General features: G+C 40.1%; 1 protein-coding gene across 2 annotated transcripts in view; it reads right to left on the bottom strand.

Annotated features, from left to right (window-relative positions):
- LOC146566001 (glucocorticoid receptor-like) overlaps positions 1 to 1,864 on the bottom strand; it is a 63,239-nt gene extending 61,375 nt beyond the window's left edge. For both annotated transcript variants that reach the window (XM_085289494.1, XM_085289495.1), the window contains exon 1: positions 1,373 to 1,864. The gene's annotated coding sequence lies outside the window, so the exon portion shown is untranslated. The remainder of the gene's footprint in view (positions 1 to 1,372) is intronic.
- Positions 1,865 to 24,362: the final 22,498 nt, after the last annotated feature.

The following is a 24,362-nucleotide window of genomic DNA, read 5'->3' as shown; positions in this document are numbered from 1 at the left end:
TCCCCCAACACCCACACTCCAACAATGTGGCAGACACACAAATGGGAGAACACTTAAAACCGACTTGCAAAATCAGACCAGGGCTATTAGGCTTGCGTGAAATAAATGACTAAAATATGAGTGCTATTTCTAGGAACTGTGTCTTTTCCTCCGTGAACAGGGAAAAGAAGTTTAAGACATGCCCGGACAACTTGCGTTACTGGTATCCGCACCGTCAGATCCCCATTGAGCGTTTGTAACAACATGCATCCGTTGGACTCGGGAGACACTAAACCACGTTAGGCATCTGGCGCGAACGACTGCCTCTGCCCACTTGCAAGAAGGAGCGAGTAAATAATACATTCAAAGTCCAATTTAGAAGTTTTAAACCGATTAAAGCAAGGGTCGGTCTGGAGTGTTTCGCAGCGGTGTCCCTGAATAAACTATATATTAAAAATAAAGAGGGAACACAAATAGGCCAGCATATTAGCTCGTAAACTTCGTCGACCATTTGATACGCTGTAAATGTCAAAACCTTAAAATAACGCACTGCCGAATCGTGCGTGACGACCGGATAATTTCCGGTGATGTTTTGATCAATGCAAGTCGCCGGGGTCTTTTCTGCTAGATCTTTTCCAGCTCTTGAGCCGCAGCGGTGACATTCTTCCTCCGGAATACTTTATATAACATTCATAAACACTTTAAAGCGTCTAAAATAGCTATAGCCCTGCAGTATTGTGCTTGAAGTCCAATGATTTATGAAGGGGTTTTTGTGGCTGCGCAGGATTTCCGTGCACACATGATTATTTTTTTCCTTTGTTTTATTGAGCATCTTACAGAAAATGCAAAAAATGATTTATGTTTTGGCCGTAAGGTTCAACAACTTTTCCACACCCACAACGCATTATTGCCAGCTGTCATGCACAGCTTCAAAACTGAAGCTAATGAGATCATGCATTTCTTTCCAACTTCACTTTGACCAATAAATACCAGTTGGATGCTAAAGTTATATATATATATATATATGAAAAAAAAAGAACTTTGGGATTTCCTGACTTTCTACATGGTACTCCCACCAAGCATGACAACACCATTAGTGCAACCTGTTGGTTATATGGGAAACTGCACAGGTCACACGCTTGCTAGCCGCAAAGCCTGATAAGCAGCTGGTAGGCTGAAGTTTGTGCAACGTTTTCCCATTTCTTAAACAAATTCTTCCGACCCAAAAGAGACGCTTTCCTCGAGCGCTCGTGGCGATCTGTCAAACAGAGCTGTCAGCGCGCACTACCCTCACCGTCGGCCTACTCCACGGAACAGCCCGTTTCACCCCTGCCAACATTTCTGCAGTGACCAAACGAGAAGACAAGTGTTTCCACTTGAAAAGATCTCATACCTGTAGTATGAGTACCTGACCTGTACTCCACCGGTTAGGTCATCTTTTAGTAGTCCAACTTGAAAAGAATGTAAGAAATGCCGCAACGTCCACAAGGTGAAGCGCTTGAATAAAACCCCTTCGTTGCAGTTTTGTTGTGTGGTGAAGTATCAGCTGTATTTGTTGCTGCCTCTGTGCCCGTAAGGCAAGAAAACATTCTCCGCAATATATCTAACTGTAAAATCAACAGCCCGACGCTGACCCAGCTCGAGCTGGCGAGATCCGCCGTGTGCGCCGTTTCACGGATCACTCGATAACTTTTTAATGCTCACCACCGGCAGGAGGGGGCGAAAAAAGTGATCGATCGCTCACTGAACTCGGGATAAATCCGCAGGAAATCGACATATCTGTGGCGCAATGTTCTGCTTATGCGCCATTAAAAGCGCCAGTATTCTAAAGTTATATAATAGAGCCGCGATCCCTAGCGCACTCAACTGCAAACTCAGGCACAGGGCAGGGCGATCGTTTAGTGAAATGGTGACAGCTAAAACAGAAGGCGATGCGCACTTCCTTTAGCTCTCAAAAATAAAAGCCTTCTTTGCTGCAATCGTCTTTACTAGCATTAAATGAAAATGTGTGCCGACTGCCGAGGTATTTACTAATCAACATAAATATCCGCTTTTTACAGATTGAAACGCACCAGCTTTTGTTCTTTTCATACTATTCTATTAAGGTTTATTCCACATCAAACCTTTTCGCTTTTAGTGTAAGGCAGGATGTCATGTGTTCCCATATCCCCGTGTTTGTCTGTGCCACCTTGACGCAGTTGGTTTAACACTTGGTGAACGCCCCTTTGCCCACTTAAAACTGCTGTCAAAACGTGTCTTCATCGGCCCCTTATATCCACCAGGCACAGGACTAAGCAGACAGTTCTTAGGCCATATGACCTATGTCCTGCTACAGCTCCTCAGACATAAAATCAAGGCTGCTAATAACAATTACTTGAGCTTGGGGTTCTATTTAGAGTTAAGGTGAAAATAATAAAGGAGAAAATCTCAGATCAAATCCTTTAAAAGCCTAGTTATTAAAAGACTCGCCTTTCATAGTTCATGTCAGAGATTGATTAAAATATCGCAAAATCTTTTCTGCTATGAAACGTCTTAAATTGCAAAAGTACCTTCAGCAGACTGCTGAGGGTTCTTAGACACGCATATAATGCGTGTCTAAGAACCTATGAAATTCTTGTAACAAATGAAGTGTAGACTTGCCTGAAGCAACTTAAAATCTACTGACAGGCAAAGACCAGTGAGCGGTGAGTCAAACCACACCCCCTTCATGCACGGCCACGTTAGTGCTTTTATCAGGTTTTATCCCTAATTTATCCCTAATTTTGTATCACTGTCGTGTCGTGTTATTAGAGCTGAAACAGGCTCCCAGAGATAACTGGATAAAACTCACACTATATTGCTTTATGTTTTTATTGAGCCTTTTTTTTTATAAATCTGGTTTCCTGTTATAAATGACTTCAAACACTTATGTTTTTTGGACGAATGCGTCTTGATAAAGCTGCAACACACAATCTAGCTGTTCTGCACAAGCACATCTTGAACAGGCACAATGTCTCGTGTCTGTGGGTGTGTGCGCACGCGTTGCGTTTGTGGGACATCTGTAAATGGCAGTTGTAAAAAAAAACCCAAAACAAATAAGAGGTCAAACTACCCGGGCAGGCAATGCAGCAGAATTTTAAAAGAAGCACAGTTACAGTGACTCATTTTTCAGGAGAATAGCTGCAAATTAAATGGTTGAGTCTATTTCAAGAACTAGGAAGGTTCAACAGATCTGTATCTTTTTTGAGCAAGTTGATAGCACTGCAGCCTGGTCATTTCACTTGTATCTTAAAAAAAACCCCACATTTCAGTAGACACTAGAAAATTAAACTAGTGTCTACTTTTACCTTATTCAGGCATTAAGAGGAAATGCATAAGTTTTTATAGAAAGCATTAGCTAGTAATTATGGCAATACTCTTGCTGATCATTCTTTACAGTTAAGTGTAATAGTGAGTCTTGAGTGAGAATAACATAGCAATATGATTCTGTTGGTCACTTCTACCAGAAAAAAGCCTTTATTTTTGACATTTATTTCCCATTTATTCAGTGGACTGCAACAATGACTGTTCAGCAAGACATACAAGGTGAGGAAAGGAAAGGGGGGGGGGGACAGCTGAGTCTGTGCAGACCGGTGGGAAGAAATAAAATAGGATAGCTTGATCCAAACCAACAACCTAAAGAAGAAAGACAGACAAGCTAAAGGGGCGGGAGGAAAATGGGAAGATGTAGCAGGCGTTGCCGTCCATGTATGTCATCCTATTAGGAGGAGCAAAGTGTGTCCAGTGCATGCAGATGTCTCATTAACGGGCGTGTGGCTGGAGAGATGCAGGAGCTCCCCAGGGCCTGAGAAAACCACACTGTTCTCAAAACATCACAGGGAACACAGTGAGTTTTTAATGCTGGGTAACAATGGGTGATCCTATTCACCAATAAGCAATAAAAACATTGGACATGCCGTGCTCCATGTGCATGTATGTTCAACTCGGAATACATGTAGAAGTATGCTATCGTGGTTGTGTAATATAGCTCGCTTGTGTCTTCCACTGTATACTAGAATAATCGTTGGTGTCACTGGTATTTGCGTGTATTTGTTTATTTCTTCTTTCCTTTATTTATTTATTTATTTATTTATTTCAGTGATGAAAGCCGGCCAGGCTTAATTATCTAGCATTCCATCAGATGTGTTCGTGTTCATTATTCTGTGAATGAGTTCAGTGTCTCCTTTTATCTTCTTCTTTATGGTTTGTTAATCATTTAGGTTTCCAGTGCGGTTAGAGCCAGTAGTAGTAATAATGGTACCATTATTACTACTACTGGCAGTAGCTGGTTGTTGTTGTTGTTGTTTTGCTTTTTTGTTTTTTTGTAGCGATTGGGATTTATTGTGCAAAAACCTTGATAAACATCTGCCCTGTGATTTTAATTGTCCATTAGGCTCCATTAAGTACATGGGCCGACACAAAGGACACAATAAAAAGGCACATTTCAAATTAAAGTTCAGGGGAAAGGAGAAAGTTACAAAGCAGTCACACCGAAAGACACGTCACTTCACAAGTCAGCCAATAATATTTGGGAACTAACTGGATAAAATATAACCTTTGCTTATCTTTTAAAGAAATACACCCTAAATAAAAATGAGCTAAAATGTAATTTCTTCAATTGTTAGAGTACACTTTTCTTTTATTTTGCGATCTTACAAAACAGTTAAAAATACTGTGAAATCTGCAGAGTGACTCAGACTTTAATGAACTGATTAGACCTTGTAAAACTCAACAGGACTTTTAGAGCAAGGTCAAGAACTGACAGCAAGTATTTCAGCCTCATTCTTATGTGGTAACAACAACAACAGCATCTGACTGATCAAAACATGACAACAGCCTATAAAGTGAGGACTATGGGAAATCAGAATCAGAATCAGAATACTTTATTGATCCCTAGTGAAATTATTTTAATGTCAAATAATTTTGAAACATGTCAAAGGAGCCCTGGGTCCATTACGTCAGTCCAAGAAACTACTAAGAAATGGAAGTTTGCAAATTGTGAAAGAAAACTGCTAAATGAAACTGACAAAGCACCACCATATGACCTGTAGAGTGGATGAACTGGCATAGAAGTGGCAGTGTATTTTTCCACTAGTTAACCACGACCACAAACGTATAACCTTTTAGAAAAGTCTATATCTGAAGTATGCAAAGTGGCATCTGGGTGAGTCAGAGTAATACTGGAAAAAAGGACAGGAACAGCATTTGATTAAAAAAAAACATGTTGCTAACTTGTTTTGCACTAATGGAGAAAATGTCATGTTTTAATCTGAGTCAATGGCACAGGAAACATCGGAAGAGATAAAGAAGAATTGATCCCACTTGATAGTACATTTCAGATGAAAAGTGATGCTTTTGCATCAAAACACTACTCTAAAGTATACCTCAAAGCCCAGAACTCAAGTGTAGTGAATATTTTGAATACAGAAAGTGCAAGGATGTGGCATAGGAATTTTCCATGAACATATAATTCTTTATTCTAAACAAAAAAGATTAAAAATGATACCATTTTAACCCTTAATAAACACCCACTATCCAATTCATGTATTCCACTTGTTCAACTGCTAGTTAACCCAATTATCTAATCAGTCAATCACATGGCAGCAATTCAATGCATTTAGGCAGATATGGTCAAGATGACCTGTTGAAGTTCACACTGAGCATTAGAATGTAGCGTGGTTGTTGGTCACAGGAGGTGGGATATTTTCTTGACACACTCTTTCCCTTAGTGCAAATTGAGCGCACTCTTTAAACACTACCACCTACCAGAGTGTTCTTGCCTACCGTTTCCATCGCTTTTTTACCGCAGTGAGCTTCCAGCACCATGTCACAAAGCTCAGCTCATCTCCAACTGGTTTCTTGGACATGACAATGAGTTCACTGTCCTCAAATGACCTCCACAGTGAACAGATCTCAGTTGAGTAGAGGACCTTTGGGATGTGGTGGAACAAGCGATTCACATTGTTGATGTGCAACAACAAATGTGCAGTAACTGTGTGATGCCATCATGTCAATGTGGACCAAAATCTCAAAGGAATGTTTCCGGCACTTTGAATGTGTGCCATGAAGAATTAATGGAGTTGAGAAGGTAAAAAAAAAAGGTACAACCCAATACTGAGAAGATTTAACTGATGAAGTGACCGATGAGTGCATGTCAAAGTCAAAAGTAGAAGCCATTTATTATACATCTACACAGCTGTATGATTGGAAAACATTATATTCAAGTTGCTTTTTGTGTAGTGAAACTACCATGCTGGGAAAAAAATTACACATTTAACAAAGTATGTGCTCTTTTATCCGTCCTCATCTGTGAACATTCATACTGTCTAGATAAGCTACTGTTAACTCATCACTTAGTTATCATTTAGCAACATTTGGCCATTTTTTTTACTGTAACAAAAATAACTTTAGAAGTTTTAAACTGTGGGATAGAACACCTTGTTTTGACTTGATTCCATCCTGCTCATTTGTTTCTTTTGTTGTTGCATTCTCACACCCACTTTCACACTCCCCCAGAGGCAGAAATGTCACAGCACAAATCTAAAACATGTCCAACAGATATTTCTTCTTCTTTTGTGACTAGCTTTGCAAAATGATAACATTATTAGTAGCATTATCTGGTTTTTCAAAGCTCGAATTTTACAAATCAGAACACTGACTTGAAAGCTATTAATGTTACAAAATTCAATATGTCGAATGCACAAGTAGCGTTTAAAAGAAAACTGATTTTGCATTCAAAGCAAGTCAGTTTAGTTGTTTCTATAATATACAGATTATACAACAACCTCTGTTCTTACACAACAAAATAAAGGCGAATAATGCAATAAACCTCAGTAAGAATAACAGAGGGGACATGGCCTTTCCAGAAGAGACAGACAGACATAAAATAGATGTTGTGTATACACAATGGGCAAACACAGTAATAACAATTAAGATGATAAAATTACAGAATTGTATACTGAATGAGAAATGTGATCTGGAAGGACTGTAGAACTCCAGAACCCTCAAAACAGACCTGGAACACATGATCACAACAGAGATCTTGAGGAAGAACAGACTACAAACAAACAAGAGCCAAACTTGACATCACATCACTCACAAATTAAATAAACATACTGGAGAGAGGTGGACGTGAAAAAGAAAGGGACAAAAAGAAAAATTAGAATCTCCTGGAGGACAAAGATCCAGACCAAACCTACTTGTAAGAAGAACCTGACATAAGGAAAGACAAAGGTCTCAAGAGAAGACCGAGTGACAAGATAACGGTTGTTGTTGTTCAAACTGTAAATGTATTCTTTAAGCACTTTATCTGGACAACTAGTTGCTTAGTTCCCTGCAACTATGCCGTTAGGTTAGCCGACGTGCTGTTTACATTTCTGTGAGCAAACCACAAATTTCACTTTTGGTGTTGCTAATTATCAGATGTAGCCTGTGGCTAACACAGAAAGAGACAGTTCAAAAGAAGGACAGAAAGGCAGCGATACAGGCAGGAAGAACAAAAAGTTTCACTTTGGTGTGCCTTCCATGTCACATCATGCACGATGCCAGTAACAGTGGCATCACATTGAAGCCTATTGTTTCCTGCATCCCCAGTAAGAACTCAAAAAGTAAAAAGTGGATGTTTATCTAACCTAGTACAGGAAACCAGGTTTTTAAGGGTTTGTACTAAATGCAAGATTGGAACATACTGTTCATTTTATTTTGTTCTTAGACCAGATAACTCAATTTGGATTTCTGGGATATCTGATTTTAAAATGATGGCAACTGTTTGGGGTCTGAGTAACAGAGTGTGCCACTCACGTTCAGAACAACAAATTCCGACAGCTGGAACCACCAAACTTACACTTTGCACAAGCTGCAGCCTGCATCTAGTCCAGTCATTTCTAAACTCAGTATTCTCCACACTCACTTATACACACATGCGTGCGCACACACACAAAGATGCAAATGTGACACATGGCTTTTGTACACACACAGACAGTCAGGATGACACAGAACAGTAAATGTGTGAGCATATAAACAGAACATAAGGCTGAGGAATGAGTCTGCTATGCTTTATGTACAACTACAAACATCCGGAGGGGGAAAAAAACCAGCCAACTGCCACTGCTGCCATACACAAAACAGTTGAGACAGTTGAGTAAGCGACTGTTACTGTAGTTTCCCCAAAGGATCGTGTCGTGGTGCAGTCAGAAGGAGAATTAATGCGATCGATGCTCTATTACGATGCATTTTCTAATACGAAACAGAAAAGTAAAGAAAATCCATAAAAACTTGAGCACACGTGATTTTTTTGTGGGAAAACAACAACAACAACAAAAACAAAAGACGGGATGATTCTTTTCTACAGAAGCACAGTCATTAAGAGTGGAATGCAGACCTTACTGTAAAGGCTTGCCTGTATTTGTCCCAGCAGAATCAGACAAGCCAGCCCTTAACGTCGCTAAATAATGCACCCACTTTAATAATGCAAGAGCAGTTTTTATAGCTCCTTTAGATCCTCATTTCTTTTTCTTTTTAGAAATAAAACTGAAAAAACAACACATAAAATCATCTGAAAGGCCAGACACAACTAAATCTAAAAACCATGTCTGATTATCATTAATTAAGCCTCCAAGCCATAATAATTGGAAACTATATTGCTAATGCAAGTAAAAATATGTTTTACAAGATCTTACAGTACCTTAAAGTCTATAGTAAAGTAGCAATTTAAAAACAAACATTTAAAAGCCTATTTACACAGTTTTTCATTACTGTAAATATTGTAAGAGGGCAATGTTGTGACCTGTTTGATTCTTGTGTATTGTGCCTCAATATTATTGATATTTGCATGCTTATATTATTACAGCTGTAAAACCTTACTGTGGATGTAAGAGCCAAATTATGTGGACAAGACTAGCAACAACTATTGTGGAAGCTAATGGGGTTCCTTATATAAAAATAAATAAAATAGTAATTGACTCCATATTCAAAATGTTGAAAAATAAAGATATATATTGCTAAGCTTAAATGCCTTTCCATGTAATTCAGTGTTTTGCAGTTTGTTCGTCCTCAACATTTACACACATTTTATGCATCTGATTCATTTCTGAGTTAGAACTAAATGACAAACACATCTTTTGATGGCATTTACGCAGCTTTTATAAACAACCTCCACAGTAGGGCATTTTAAAAACTGAGTGCACATGTTGTTCAGACTGATTGTCTGACCTTCTAATTTGTGGATTAAAGCTCACCCTGAGCAGCAGTGAATTAAGAAATGAAACCCGATGTCACCCTAACCTCGTTTGATTTTCTGGCTCATCGAAAGCTTCAGTAACTTTATGTTCCTCGTTGTTTCCATCATCTGATAACCTATTTGGATGTTTCGCTGTGCTTAGTTTTCCATTTGTATTGCTGCCTCCATAGCGCATTTATATTTTTGTTCATGTTGTCAGCACAAATTTAGCTAACCAATATCCCTTGAGTTATCTGAGGAAATCAGCAGCAACTATGCGGCTGTTTCACAAATCTCAAGGCAACCACGGACCAATGTTCCTCCAAAGAAAAATCAAATTTTTTTTAGGTCTACTCTACACCCACATGCAGTTATTGTAGGTCAATTTTTTTTGTTTAAACAAAGTCAATGTCTGATTCCAGCTTCAGGCATTAAGATGAACATGAAACTAAATGTGGGTTTTAGCATTTTGGCAACACAGCAACCAGTACACACCAAATCAAACCACGTTTGAGAAATCTAGAGTCAGTTACGAGAACTGTACAATGATGTGTGTCTTTTCGGAGAACTCCGAAGCCAAATCCAGATCTATTAAGTTCTCTCACCGCTATTCTGTTGTTTGGTTAATAACGTGCCATATAGGAGAGTACTCTTCTTTTTGTGGATAACTTTTTTTTATTTTTGTCACATTATAATCGTCCTAACTTTGCTGTCAAAAGTATGAAGTAATTTTTTAGATAACAGTCTTTTTGAGTTATACAGGATACTTATATCATGAACATCAGGGAAAACGTGTAGATAAGAGATTAGGGAACAAGTCAGAAGCAACTTTGTGTCTGAGTCAGAATGATTTCTTTCTAAAGTACCTATTACATTAAAGGGTGCGGTTAAATTATACTGAGTACCAAAGCATGAATTATCTGTGAAGAGAATAGGGCACCACTCAGGTGTTATCTAATGAATACGAGTCAGGCTGCACAGCGCTGGCCTCTTAAAGAATATGAAAATGTGAAGGAGATCATAAATTTTGCACTTTTAGCGGATTTTTCACAACATTTACAGATTTTCTTACTGACAAAGTCCTCCCCAGTGGCTTTTCATACTGAGCCAAAGTAATAAAGTAATAGATTAATTAATAAATGACAGAAAAGCTCCTGTTTTTTTTTTTTTTCAATATCTACTATAGATTTTTTTAATCAATCCACAGCGGAAACAAATAGGACATTTTCTGTGTATTAACAGGAATAACTTTTAAAATATTTATTTTATAATTGCAGGTCAGTCTGGGCAACAAGCCAACAAAACTTCTGTAATTTTACACATTCATTTCTTATATTTTGTGCCCAAAGAGTTGTGCCGAAAGACTTATTTAATTTATTAGAGCAAGATTCCTTTATCTGTTGAAACTGCACTTCTTTTCTTATATTAAGATGTCTCAGGGCTTAAATGTGCAGTTAAACTTATTTACACTGACATAAAGGCCCACTTAAGATCAAATTGGGCTTATGTGGCCCATGATGTAATATGAGTTTGACATCTCTGCTCTAAAGGGAAAATGTATTAAAAATGTGTATAAGGCATGAACATTTTCCTTTAATCTGTCACTATCGGCATAATGCGTATGAATATATGGACAGGTTGACCTAGTTTTTAAAATGTGACTATTCTATCTCATGTGTGCAATTCTCATTGGGTCCTTTGCTTTTTTGTTTTTAGGATTTAGCCAGCTGTTGTTTTCACAGCTGACACGTGGCAAACAGATGTTCTATTTAACAGGGTGACTTACTCACCTGGCAATCAGAGTGCCAGAGAGACATACAGAGACAGATCCCATTCTCTTATTCTTTTATGGAAGAGAGAAAGAGAGTGAAACATGATCAGGTAACAAATCCCCAGTTTTGTAAATGGATTTTGGGAGGTTTAACAGCCGCTATGTCTAAAAAAAGAACCTTTCAAAAACACCCACCTCATAAAACAAAAAGAGATTAAAATAAATAAATAAAGCAGAAACATTATTTGTATATGTATACAATACATCTTGTGCGACTTCTGTTCACTGTTTAACCCAATGCATAACAACTTTCGCTTTGCTTCTATCGTAGGAGGATTTTGCTGGTGTGAGGCGACAACAAAGTAAGCACTTCCTGTGTGAGAGTGTGAACCAATGCAGCTTTATATGCCAGCATTTATAGAGGATATGCCTTCCAGCAAATACAAAGAAGTTAATAAATATGAGTTCAGATTAAGTGAGAAGAGCAGGGTCTTGTGTTGATGACTAGTAGGCCAAAGTGACACTGGTGTGAAATATTTGTAAAGCACATTCATAGGAGGTGACAATATGTTCACTTAATAAGAAGATATAGCTGTAGCTTACTGGAACTGTATTAGTTTTAAACCATCTTTGGATGAAAGGTGAATATCTAAAGTGACAGATTAACCATACAGATAATAACTTGATGTTTGGTCATTGCAAAGTAACCTTGAAAAGTCTGGTTCATCTGATTTCTCTTTTTGTCTCAGCAATAACTGATTCAGGCTGGCGCCCAAACTCAACCAGCTGTGGAAATCACTTGACAAATAGCAAAATCTTTTATATATAGAAGCTTTTTTGGGGGAAGAACTGGAATGCTTTTTTAAATCGTCAAGATCTATTTAAAAAATAAAATGACAAAATAAAATGTACACTCGTGAAATGAACACATCTGTGTCCCCGGCATTCTCTGGTGCCGTGTGAGGATAAAAGTGAAGAACGAATAGCACATCTCAGCTAGCTTTTTAGTTTAAACAATAATTCGTCATGCTCCTTCTCCTTCATTTGCAACATATTTTTTTCCTGAACATGATTTCCTTGAGTGTGCGTATGCATGAATTTTGTGTGTTTATTTAATACCACACACAGATTTCTGAGCAGATTTGGTTTCATTTTGTAGCCCAGCGCCTAGATTATTCCATTTCTTAAACTGGCAAAGCTGTCACCATGGCTACATGTTCTGTTGTGACCTTCTGGAGTCAACTTATGATGGGTAAAGTGGCTAGCATACTCTAAGCACTGAGGACATGGCTGTGCAGGGTTGTAGTAGCACACCCACAAGCACACACTTACTCACACAACCAAAAGTGCTGCACAGACACATCAGGCCTCAACCTTTATGTTGTTTTAACAGTCATTACACATTTAAATACTAAAGCTCATATACAATATATACCTGCAGCAGTCTTAAAAAGATTGCCTAGTGTCTGCTGGTTTAGACATAATTATCAATGCAGTATATCTGTATGTATGGCTACAATATTGTAAGCCAGATAGACGTTTAACAACATTAAAGAGAGGCAGAAATGATTAGTCAGTGAGCTTTTTAAAGGAGTTCTAATGTTGACATAATAATGTAGCCATAGTAACATATTACTATAGTAACATGTTACTGCAATATCACTTTAGCAATTAATGTTATTAATGTTTCACAGTGAATGATATAAAATGACCTCTTGAATGGGAAGTTTCATCTTCAGAAGTTGAAAGCTAGCTGAATGCATGCAGGGTGCGCGCAAGCCCAGCACGCAGCTAACGGTGATATTGTTAGCCCTGGTCATACGTGCAGACCATGCACGCTAGTGTTTGGTGGTAAACAATGGATAAATCAGCCTCCAGGAAATTAACAGTGTCATTTGCCAGATGGATAGCAACAGCATGCAGACTAATTTACATAGTCGAGACGGAAAGCCAGCGTGACACAATTTAGATTGCCTACAATGACTCAACAGCAAGTTGCCCTTCAGAGTCACAGGTGTGAGGTGTATACAAGAGCTGTATGAAACAGAGAGGGCAAAACTAAAGAGTTGGCCCTTACTAGTCCACTACCGGTACACAACTACTCATTAGTTACAGCCTACTGGAAACTACTTAATATGCTTTGACTGCCATGAAAACAGAAAAGTCACATCTGGCTCAGGTGCGTGCCAAACATTTTATGGATGATGCAAAGCAATGGAACATTTGCCCTGGGTTCCTTTGCTAGCTTTTCTTGTGACTATGTCAGTAGCTTGGGTGTACTGCTGGATAGCTCGCTGGATAGCTAGCTTCCACCAACTGCGCCTTATAAGGCTAGGCATTATGTTCCGCATGAGGACCTGGAGAAGCTTATTCACGCTTTTGTGACCTCCAGGTTGGATTATTGTAACTCCTTGTACTACGGTTTTCCCTCTTCTCTTCTTCTTAGACTGCAAACAGTCCAAAATGCAGCAGCCCGCCTCTTGACTGGTACCAGGAAATTTTGCCCTATTACTCTTGTTCTAGCTAGCTTGCATTGGCTGCCCATAAAGTACCGTATTCAATTTAAAATATTACTCCTTACATTCAAAACTATTAATAAATTAGCGCCAAGTTATCTTAGTGAACTTCTCAAATCACATACTCCTGCTAGAACACTTAGATCTGCCACTCAACTACTTCTGACCCAATCCAGATCTCGGCTGAAGTCCCGGGGTGACCGTACGTTTGCTCTGGCTGCCCCGGTACTGTGGAATACCCTTCCTCTCGACCTCTGCGCATCTGATTCCATTGCACTGTTCAAATCATGACTAAAAACCCACTTATTCAATCTTGCCTTTCCCTCTAGTTAATATTTCTTTTATGATTTTATATTATGCACTTTTATGCTCATTTAATTTCTTGTTTGCTCTGTACCTGTTGCTTTCCTATGTATCAGTGACAGCTACCTGCTTGCATACTTAGTACTTGCTTTGGTCCTATTTCTATTATCTTCCTTCTATTCTCTATGTTACTTGTTAAGCACCTTGGTATGCCCTTGTTTTTAAGTGTGCTTTATAAATAAAGTTTATTATTATTATTATTATTAACATTTATAGCAGTCACTACATTCAGAGCACACATCATGCTTCTTACTATAATGTCAATACCTGTAAAAAATGTCACTTGAGTAAAATTTCAACAGATAAAAAAAAGGAAGCTATTAGTAACACATCCATGACCCATTTGGCTCTTTCAGCAGATTTGTGAAGATCTAAATAGAACTGAAAGAAAGCGAATAGAACTTAAATTTAAGAGTGGTCACGACCACCACTACAAATAAATATTGATTTGGAACTTTTAACTAACCTCCTCTGCCACACCAACCCCCTCCATGTCCTCCTTCACTACATCACGAGGCTTGTTTAAGGGCTTCCTCTTTTCCTTCTGCTTGGCAGCTTTATCGTCAGCATCCTTGTTCTAATATATCCACTATCCCTCTTCTGTACATGTCCAAACTATCACAACTTCACTTCTCGAACTTTGTCTCCCAACTGCTCAGCGTCAGCTGTTCCTCTGATACTTATTTCTAATCTTGTGCATTCACATCACTCCCTATGAAAATCTGAGAAACTTCAACTCTGCCACCTTCAGCAGTGCCTCAGGTCTCACTACCACATTGTAAACCTTCCTTTTCACTCTTGGTGTTATCCATGCATCATAAATCACACCTAACTCTTGTCTCCACCCACTACATTCTGCCTGCACTCTCTTCTTCACCTGTCTTGTGCACTGCCCGTTGCCTTGGGTGCCTGACTCCAGACATTTAATCTCATCCACCTTCACTACCTCTGCTCTTTACATCATTACATTTTAATCTGCTTCCCTCTCACTCACACACATGTTTTCTGTCTAAATTCTACTGACTTATTTCTACTCTTCTCTCCATAATATACCTCCACCTCTCCAGGCTATCTGTCTGCTCCCTCTTCTCACTACATATGTCCTCTGCAAACATCACAGTTCACAGAAACACCTGCCCGATCTCATCTCTCAGCCTGTCCATCACCACTGCAAACAAGAAGGAACGCAGGGCCACTCCCACCCTGACCTTGAACCCCATCTGTCACTGCTACCACACACCTCACATAATAAGATAAGATAAGATAAGATAAGATAAGATAAGATAAGATAAGATAACCTTTATTAGTCCCACACGTGGGAAATTTGTTTTGTCACAGCAGGAAGTGGACAGTGCAAAAGTTATGAGGCAAAAATTAGAATACAATAAGAATAAATACAGTACACAACTGTACAGAATAGAATAAAATACTATATACAGTAGAATAAAATAAAATAAATATACAATAAATAAATAAATAATAACTGTCTAGCTGTCCTCATACATGTTCTGCACCACCCTCACATATTTCTCTGCCATTCCTGACTTCCTCATGCAGAACTACAGTTCATCTCTTGGCATCCCATTATATGCTTCCTGGATCCATTAAGACACAGTGCACTTTTGACCAGGTTTGACGTCTCCATCAACACTCAAAGAAAACATCGCATCTGTAGTGCAAGAGCAATGAAGCCCTACTGATGCTCACTGATTATCACCTCTCTTCTTAATCTAGTTTCAACAACTCTTAACATCAGCTCTTTAACTTCTATATACATGTTTTATAACAAAATAAGAATTGATTAAATATTTAGTTTGTGAGAAATGGAGGAAGCTTTTTTGTTCTTTAGAAATGCACACCCATCATTCTAGTTCTTTTGAGCCATTGAAAGCAAAAGCCACCAAAACAACTCTGATGAGGGGATGAATACAGTATATGACCTCTAAAGGTGTCCTGTGGTGTCAGGCATCCGGATGTTGGCACTGAATCTTTTAGGTCCTGTGGGATGCAGGGTAGAGCTGGTTCTCGCACATGGATATTTGATCAAGATGGCTATTTGTTGTGTTTTTCGTTCCTTAACTCTGCAAAGAGCAGAGTGGGAGGCTGCTGATGCAGCATAATGCAACTGCCATTATGGGGTCTCTTTGGTCTGGATTCACAAAAATATTTAAAGTGTAGCAATTTTATTCACTTCACTTTTCAGTGATTTTTATATTATGGCTCATCATGTGCCGTTTTTAGGAGTCCTTTTCAACTTCAACGTATGGCTCTGCATAAGATGATGCTATCTGTTCCTAAATGATTGTGCATATCTCATATATTAATCATCAAAGACTGAGTAAGATTCATGCTGGAGGAAGGGGTTGGTCGTGGTTGGCAGATCCACACATGCACACACCCAAGTCGGGAAACATTTGTGTGGTCGGAGGGTGATCTGATGCAATGAGTCACACAGTAGTAAATTCACCCCAACTGAAACATTAAACAGTTTCCATCATGGATCAGAATGCTTTTCATATGCTTCTAAAATCATGGACACATTTTTTTCATCTGACGCGGTAGGATAATGAAGCAAACACATTTATATCTTTCAGACTTAGTTTGGCACTCATTTTTAAATCTGTCTCTTTCTTCCTTACTTTTGTTGTGTGTGGGTACTTTGTTGTTTTCTTTCTTCACTCCAAAGAGCTTTAAAAATGTGCACGTGTTAGCTGTATGCTAGCTTGCAATATGCAGATCATAAGCTAGAAGTCTGAGTGTTTTCACAGTTTAGCTTTCCTCAGGACCTTCAGTTTTTCTACAGGCCTCCTCATTCTTCATATTTAAATTAACTTAATTAATAAAACAAAGAGCTACACAAAATGTAATTAGTGTTGTTTTGGCTTAGGTTGGTGTGTCCTTGGGTGAGTCTGTCCATCAGATTCACCCATCTGAATCCCTGAATTGGACAAATAGGAATTTTCTCCTATTTGTCCAATTCAAGGCCATGGTTACGCTGAAGTGTATTCAAACTTTCATATGGTGAGAGGTGGGATTCATACTGGACAAGTTGCTAATCTATTGCAGGTCTGACACAGGGAGCCAAACAACCATTCACACCTGCAGCCAATTTAGAGTCACCAGTAAAAGTATTTTGACTTTTGACCAGGACAGGAAGCCAGCATATCCCTAACCTAACCGATATGCATAGGGACAACAATGCTAACCACAGTACCGGAGTTCCATCACATCCCAAGGGTAGATAGAATATTTCTATATTACATAAAATAAAATAAAAACTCACTTACAAAGTGATGTCAGTTTAAACTGCCTATGCAAAAACAGCTAATTTGTGTCTTTAAATTACAAGAGTAAAACAATTAGGACTTTATTTGAGTTCATTTGAAAATAGCGTTTGCCATAGTGTAAAAAATATAATAAAAGCCATCAAAGTAATCCAAACAGAAATCAATGAAGTTAAAAAAAGAACATAGGGCTTGTATTTCATCCTTCTAATGACTTCACTTGCTGTTTTAGAGAGGAGCAAAAGTGTAATTTTTAGGTTTTCTAAACTTATAATAGTACAATAAGGATTTCAGAATGTGAATGTGAATCAGGCATTCTGGAACTGTTATAAATTCATAAATAACCATGTAAACCATTACAACCATTAGACACTGTCCTCAGTGCTTTATCATAAAACATCCTCATAACTAATTATCGATATTAGTGCAACATTAATTAATTAACCCTTAGAACTTAAAACATAAGAGCTACAAGGTTAGGGTTAGGTTGTAGCTCAAGCTACATTTTAGATGTTTGCACTTGCATGTGCAGAATCTGTGTCTATGCCAATGCACCCTCTTTGACCTCTTTATGACCTCTGTAAATAGTCTTAACTTGCCAGATTTGGCTGAAATGATATGTTAGGGTTAAAGCTTTTGTGATACTACCTTACATATTAATTTGCTGCCAAATGTCTTGGCAGCAGTAACGTTAATAATAAGCATTTAGAAGAATAATATTTATTTGAGGTGGCAGGCATGCACGCACATAACTAAAATAGCTCTTTGTATAATTACTCTAACAAGGAGAGGTAAGTTATAACACACTAGCTCTAGTTAAACACAAACATATAACAACAATCAGGTAAGAAAAAAAAGGTGTTAAGTAGAAAGACTTTGCAGACAGATGACTTCATATTAAATGAGACACAGAAAACAAGTCATCCTTTCAAGACAATAGCCTCAAGAAGGTTTCTCATGCATCCGTTGTACAAAAATGTCCCTGTTTCCTAAGCATTTTTCACTTCCTGTTTTATCATTTATAACATTGAGAAGTCATCCCAAACAAGGGTTTCATTACCTTGGTAATTGTTGCACTAATGAGAAGCTTGTTTATCTAGGAGGAGTAATTAGATGTGTCATTAAGCATCAATTAGGCCCATGGCGTTTTAATCTGGCATTAGGATGCAGCCAGAAAGAATGTTCCCATGCCTACTCCAGATTGGGCACAGCTTTTATGAAAGATACTTTGCACAATTTGCCCCAAGACAGAGGGGGATGAGTTCTCGTAACCTGGCCACTCACAGAACAGAAAATATATTTTAGTGCTTAGTCCAAATAAGTGTGTCTTGGTAGCAGTATATGAATACAGAATATAGAGTCCAGACAGCCAGAGCTTTGTCAAGGAATCAGCCAATCATAGAAAACAGTTATACAGTCACGTGAAGAAGAACATTGTCATGACTGTGCGGTCCTGTGGGAGAAAAAATAAAAAACAAACAAACAAAATTATTTCTGGCCCACTCTTCTCCACAGTGTTGCGTCAGTTCTCTTGCAGGCTTTATTTATGTACAGCTGTCTTATGGTCCTGCTACAGAGTTTCAGTCAGGTTGAAGTTTAGATTTTAAAGGGGCCCTTGATTTTTTTTTTCTTTTCTTTTTAGGCCATTGTTTTGCAGATTTGCTGCTGTTCTTGAGATTGTTGTCTTGTTGCATGACCCATTTTTGGCCAAGCTTCAGCTGTCAGGCAGATGGCCTCACAAAGAATATTTTGGCATAATGTTCAGGGTTGACTCGATGACTGCAAGGTGCACAGGTCCTAGGTAAATCAAGCTCAAATCAGTAGCCTACTACCATGCTTGACATTTGATATTTGTGTTTATGCTGATATGCTGTGTTGTTTTCATTGTGTTATGGCTAAAAATTTCCACTTTGGTCTTATCTGTTCAAAAGACAAACCACAAGACTTCAAAGGACGTCTTCAAAGGAAGTCTTGTGTTGTGCTTAGGTACAGCTTTGCAAACCTAAGCTCTGCTGCCATGTTCCTGGCAAGCCTTCCAAACAAGCCTTTCTTGCTTAGTCTTTTTCTAACTGTACTGTCATGAACTTTAACATTTAACATACAAACTAAGGCCTGTAGAATTTGAGATGGAGGCCTGGGTTTTACACAGTCTGTCCTTGGAGTGAATTTACTGGGACATCCTGTCCTGGAAGATTGTGACATTGTGACACACACCTACTCCAGAACAGCAAGCTGCAGGGGTGGACCTAGAGAAATCTTCTTAGGGTGGCATGAGGGTAGCATGGAAATCAAATGGGGTGGCAAAATCAGAGCCTTTTTTTAAAAACACATATAAAGGTGTTAAATATGGCTAAAATTATTCAAATCCAGTAAGTATGCACGTTTGCCATATAAATATTGTCTATAACTTAATTATTGTCTGTATTTTTTAATTAAAAATCTCAGTTACATAAAACGTGAATTTTTGGTTTTATGTTCTGTATAGCCTGTATAATAAATAAATATGCATTGGGTTGAGCCCCCCAAGGCATTTTCCTTGGGGGGCTCAACCCGGGGTAGCGGTCATGTCCGGTTAGGGGCTCTGTTGGCTCTCAGGTGACTGTTTCCTCGCGGCTGCGTGCAGCGGGACTAGGGGAGGGTCTGTGCTGACGGACGTGGGTTACTGACCTGGTAGCCTGGCTGCCCCTGGGTGGGTCCGGGATGGGCGTGAGGTTCTGGGGGCGCTCCGTCTCTGGGCTGGGGCCCGGACCGGGCCTCGGGGGCTTGGGTCCTGGTTGGTGTGTTGCCGGGGTTGTGGGCGGGTGGGTGCATGGGGGCCCAGCCCTGGAGCAGGGTGCCGCCGGTGCATCGAGCCACCTGGGGGGCTCTTCAACTGGTGGGGAAGATTGTCACATCTTGCAGGAGCTTTCCTCTCCTCAGGGGCTCTCTCTACAGGAGGGGGAGATACAGGAGAGGTGGAGGAAGATCTCAGCCTGGGTGTTTATTGTCTTATGTAGTCTGGAAGAAGAGTGGATGGTGGGGTGGGTGCAGTTTTCTCTGTGGTGGGGTTGGGTGGACTGTCCTGGGCTCTGTGGGGCCGGGAGGCGCTGCTGCGCTGGGCCCCGGTCTGGATGGGCCTGGGCCCCCTTTCCCTGGTGGGTCACGGAGTATGGGGGTGCCTACTGGGGTCAGCGGGGGAGCTGGCCCCAGGGAGGGGTCACTTGCCCCTCCCTTCCTTCCCTCCCCATCTCCAGCTGCCTCCCTCTTCCCGCTCCATCACAACCACCCACACATGCAGGACCTTGGAGTAGGGGTATGTCACCAGGGTGCAGAGGAGGCCACCCCCCCCCCCCCCTGTCCCCTTCTGGCTGCCCCTGCCTCAATTTTATCCCACAACTTAGACATTCACATTACTCACACTCTCATTACACATACATATAGGATCTTGGGGGTGGGCACGATACACGGAAACCAAAGTACCATCAGGGTGTACACCCCCACCCCTGGCGTCGTTGCCCACCCCTCAATGTTAAATACACGTAGACATTGAGGGCCAGCAGGAGGGACCATGCGCTTACCTGCTGCTCTCTGGCAGGTAGCTCCATGCCCTCCTGGGTTTTAAATGCACCTCAGAACACACATGCATCAACACTACAATGAGCGGGTGGAGGGAGGTTTGGAGTCTTCTCTCACCCCCATTCTCTGCGACCTGCTGGAGCGGGGGGGCTAGGAGGAGGAGTTGGCCGTCCGACTGTGGTCTGGAGTGTGGGGCCTCCCTGCTGCTGCGGAGTCGGGGCGGTCTGCCTCCCCCCACCGCAGGGAAAAGGGTAACACCACCTGGGTCTGGGTGCAGTTCCCCCCCCTCCAGGGGCAAGGGTACCTAGACCCGGTTTGTAGAGTACGCTTGGGGAGTGTGATCGTGTGTACAGCGTCTCTTTATGTCTGTCTCCACGTTGGTTGAGTGTGGAGTAAGTGTATATGAGAGCATGAGGGGGGGAATGGATGTTTGTGTCTGTGTGTGCCTGTATTTCTGTGTCTATATGTCAGGTTGGGTGTCAGGCGCCACCTCTCTGGGGACATCTTAGGCCCTCCAAGGTATGGAGGCCTATCTCCCCCTACCACCACTTCCCCTGCCAGTGGCGGACTCCCTCAGACATCGGTGCGTTGGTGGTTCTTTGTGTCCGGGGATGGGCGTCCAGGTACACACCGGCTCACTCCTTGGCGGCCGCTCATCGGGGCCTGGAGCCTGGGGCTCGCTCGGGCCACTTCGGAGGTGGGGTGCCCCCGGCCTCTCGGCCTGGGGCTCGGTCACTCAGGCGCGGCTGGCTGCCAGCGGAGCTCACTGCAACTCCCCCTGGCTTCTGCTCCGCGGCTGCTGAGTGAGCCCTCATCTGGGACTCTCCTCAGCTCTTTCTGGGACAGTGGCGCGGCTGCCCCTCTGTTGGTCTTCCTTGGTCTCTTGTGTTCTGGGGGCCTCTGGATGTCTGGAGTTTTGATCTCCTCCATACCTGCTTCATGCCCTGGAGGACGGGGCTGTGGCCCCCCCACACCCTCTAGCAGATCATTACATGAAGGAACCTTTTAAAAAACAAAAAACAAGCGCGTCCATGCTCACAGGTGTACACACGGGTGATCACACCCACAAACTACACCCTTTTTGGCTCCTACCTCAAAGCACACTGTGTTCTGTTGATCTTATGTGCTGCACAATAATGTTTAATATTTAGTATTTACTGTCATATTCCCATATATCATTGTGATGTTGTTTATTCTATTACTCTTGTTCTCTTCTGCTTGTTTTCTTTTTTCTTTCTCAGCAGGTGACCCAGGTGATTGATATATGCATTTTTTTTCTTTTTTTCTTCTTTTTTTTCTTTTTCTGCTCATTCTGTTGGTTTTTGGTTTTTGCCCTTCTCCCCCGTCCCTCTTCTCAGCTGTTTCTCTTTCCCTCTTTCTTTCTCCCCTTCTTTCCCCCAGTCAAGTCTGTCCCATATTCAGTAAGTGAAAATAAAATAAACAATAAAAGGTGAATCAAATGGACCATTATGGCAAGGCTGGGATGGTCAATTTGGTAAAGTAAATCCGTTGGGCATCTTTCTTTGCCTTTAGACAATAATTCTGATGGCAAAAGAGCCAAACGGGACAGGCAAAAAAAAAAAAAAAAAAAAAATGCAGCCCAATAAGTATAAAATCCAGAAGGCTACACAACATGGGGCGGTTCATTTACAAACACAAGTCTAACTTAAGTTTCACAATTTTTTTGTTAAAAAAATCAAATTGTTGCTTAAATTTACACAAAATGTCAGAAATCTGTACTGTTGTGAAAAAAATGTAAACCTAATTTTTCATGATTTGTTGGATTAACCCTCCAAAATATAACTGGCCGTTTTTGACTACTTTTGATTTACTTCTGTATTTCACCCTCAAATTGTTTCATTTTATTTTTTTCCTTGCCTTGCTTCTTGGTATCATTCTTTTCAGCTCAATCTCACATGTCTGAATTTACAGTTATTTTTTCATTGACATACTGCATTAACGCAACCGATCTGAAATCACACAAAAAACATAAAATCCTAGTAGTCTATCTATCTATCTATCTATCTATCTATCTATCTATCTGATACACCTCCTGCTGTCAGGCCTACACACACTGCAGGCCTGACAGCAGGAGGTGTATCACTCCTCTGGTTTTCCACCTGGAGACAATGTTTACGTTGAAATCTGCTTTTGGGACATTCAATAGTGCCCTCACTGACACACAAAATAACGACTACACAACACACTAACAATACATTTTCCATGCTAAACGTCACAAATCTCTCACATCTCAAAACTCACTACCAATCTCTCTCTCTCTCTTTCCCTCTCACTCGCTCCGTCTCACTGCCACTCCCAAAACATTCCCCTCTTCCTAAACAACCAAATCCCATGTCATTTTTTTATTGGTCGACAGTTTTCCACCAATAAGAACGGGGCGGCTTTTTTTGTTTTGTTTCTTTACTGTTTTCGTGCTGTCCTTAGATAATGCTTTTTTTTTTTTTTAAACCATGATGGTAGTATTTAGAAGAAAGAATGGCTTATATATATATATTTTATATCACAACTCTGGATTTAGTAACACTATGCAATATATTCAGTTTTGTAATTTATATTCAGTGTTAACTGTAGCTAGGCTCAAAGTGTTAATGCTATCTTATTTTAATAAACTACGCTGTCATATGCAAAACAAGGGTGGCACTAGGGGTGGCAAGAGTTCATTTTAGGGTGCCACCCTTCTAGATCCACCCCTGGCAAGTTGCCAAAAATATCTGCTTTTAGAGTGCTGCTTGCACTTGCTGATGATTAAGTTAATCAAGTGCATTTGGTTTACAGCACCTGGCTGCTACTTACCCTCTTAATTCTTATCGAACCAGTAAAGGTGTCCTTTGTTTCCTCACAGAACTCCTGTGAAAACCTTTTTTTCCACCTTCTTTTGTTCTGTACACATGATATGGCTTTGCTATTTATGTGAACTCGTAGTAATTACAACCACTCAAATAAACTACTGCTTATGCATGAATATCCCAACTAAGAACATACATTAAAACGAAACCTTAATCTATTGTTAAATGGACTGTACAAAATACCACTTAACAAACAAACTGTCTTAGAACGAGAATGACTTTAATCCTGCCCTGGGAACCAGGATTTATTGGATAGGATGTTACTAGCCCCACAGTGATAAATGATTTAGGTATTTTAAAGCATACTGCAAACAGATGGTATGAAAAAGCCAAAAAAAAGTGCAACTTCAGTGAACTAACACAATGCTTCTTTTATTATTTAACATCTGGGTCCTGGTCTCTTTCCAAACATATGTACAAGATTAGAAACCATACCTTACCATGCTAAATCTCACAGTGAATACTACATTTAGCTGTTGCATTAAATCTGGGTGCCTTTGTGGGATAAACTATATGCAAACTGACTGTTACATACATGGTGAACAGAAAACATTTATTATGCTTATTATTATTGTGATGTTTGCATGTTGGGAACATTACAATAGTTGAGAATTTGGGAGCAATACAATGCCTATCTGATTGCATAATGGAAGAGGAAACATCGCTATCTGTATTAAATGTTGCTTTCTTTATTGCTTTACCTAAAGAGATAGTTACCAAAATCCTGTAATTGCATAATGTAGTTTTTAGCTTTTAGGAGAAAATAATGCTTCTTAAAACTAGTTTTTGGGA

This window comes from Mchenga conophoros, linkage group LG10, assembly GCF_057382185.1.
Source record: "Mchenga conophoros isolate Kocher_MC1m ecotype Shallow Benthic linkage group LG10, M_conophoros_male_GT1.1, whole genome shotgun sequence".
NCBI classification, from domain to species: domain Eukaryota; kingdom Metazoa; phylum Chordata; class Actinopteri; order Cichliformes; family Cichlidae; genus Mchenga; species Mchenga conophoros.
This window is presented reverse-complemented; position numbering and strand designations above follow the sequence as displayed.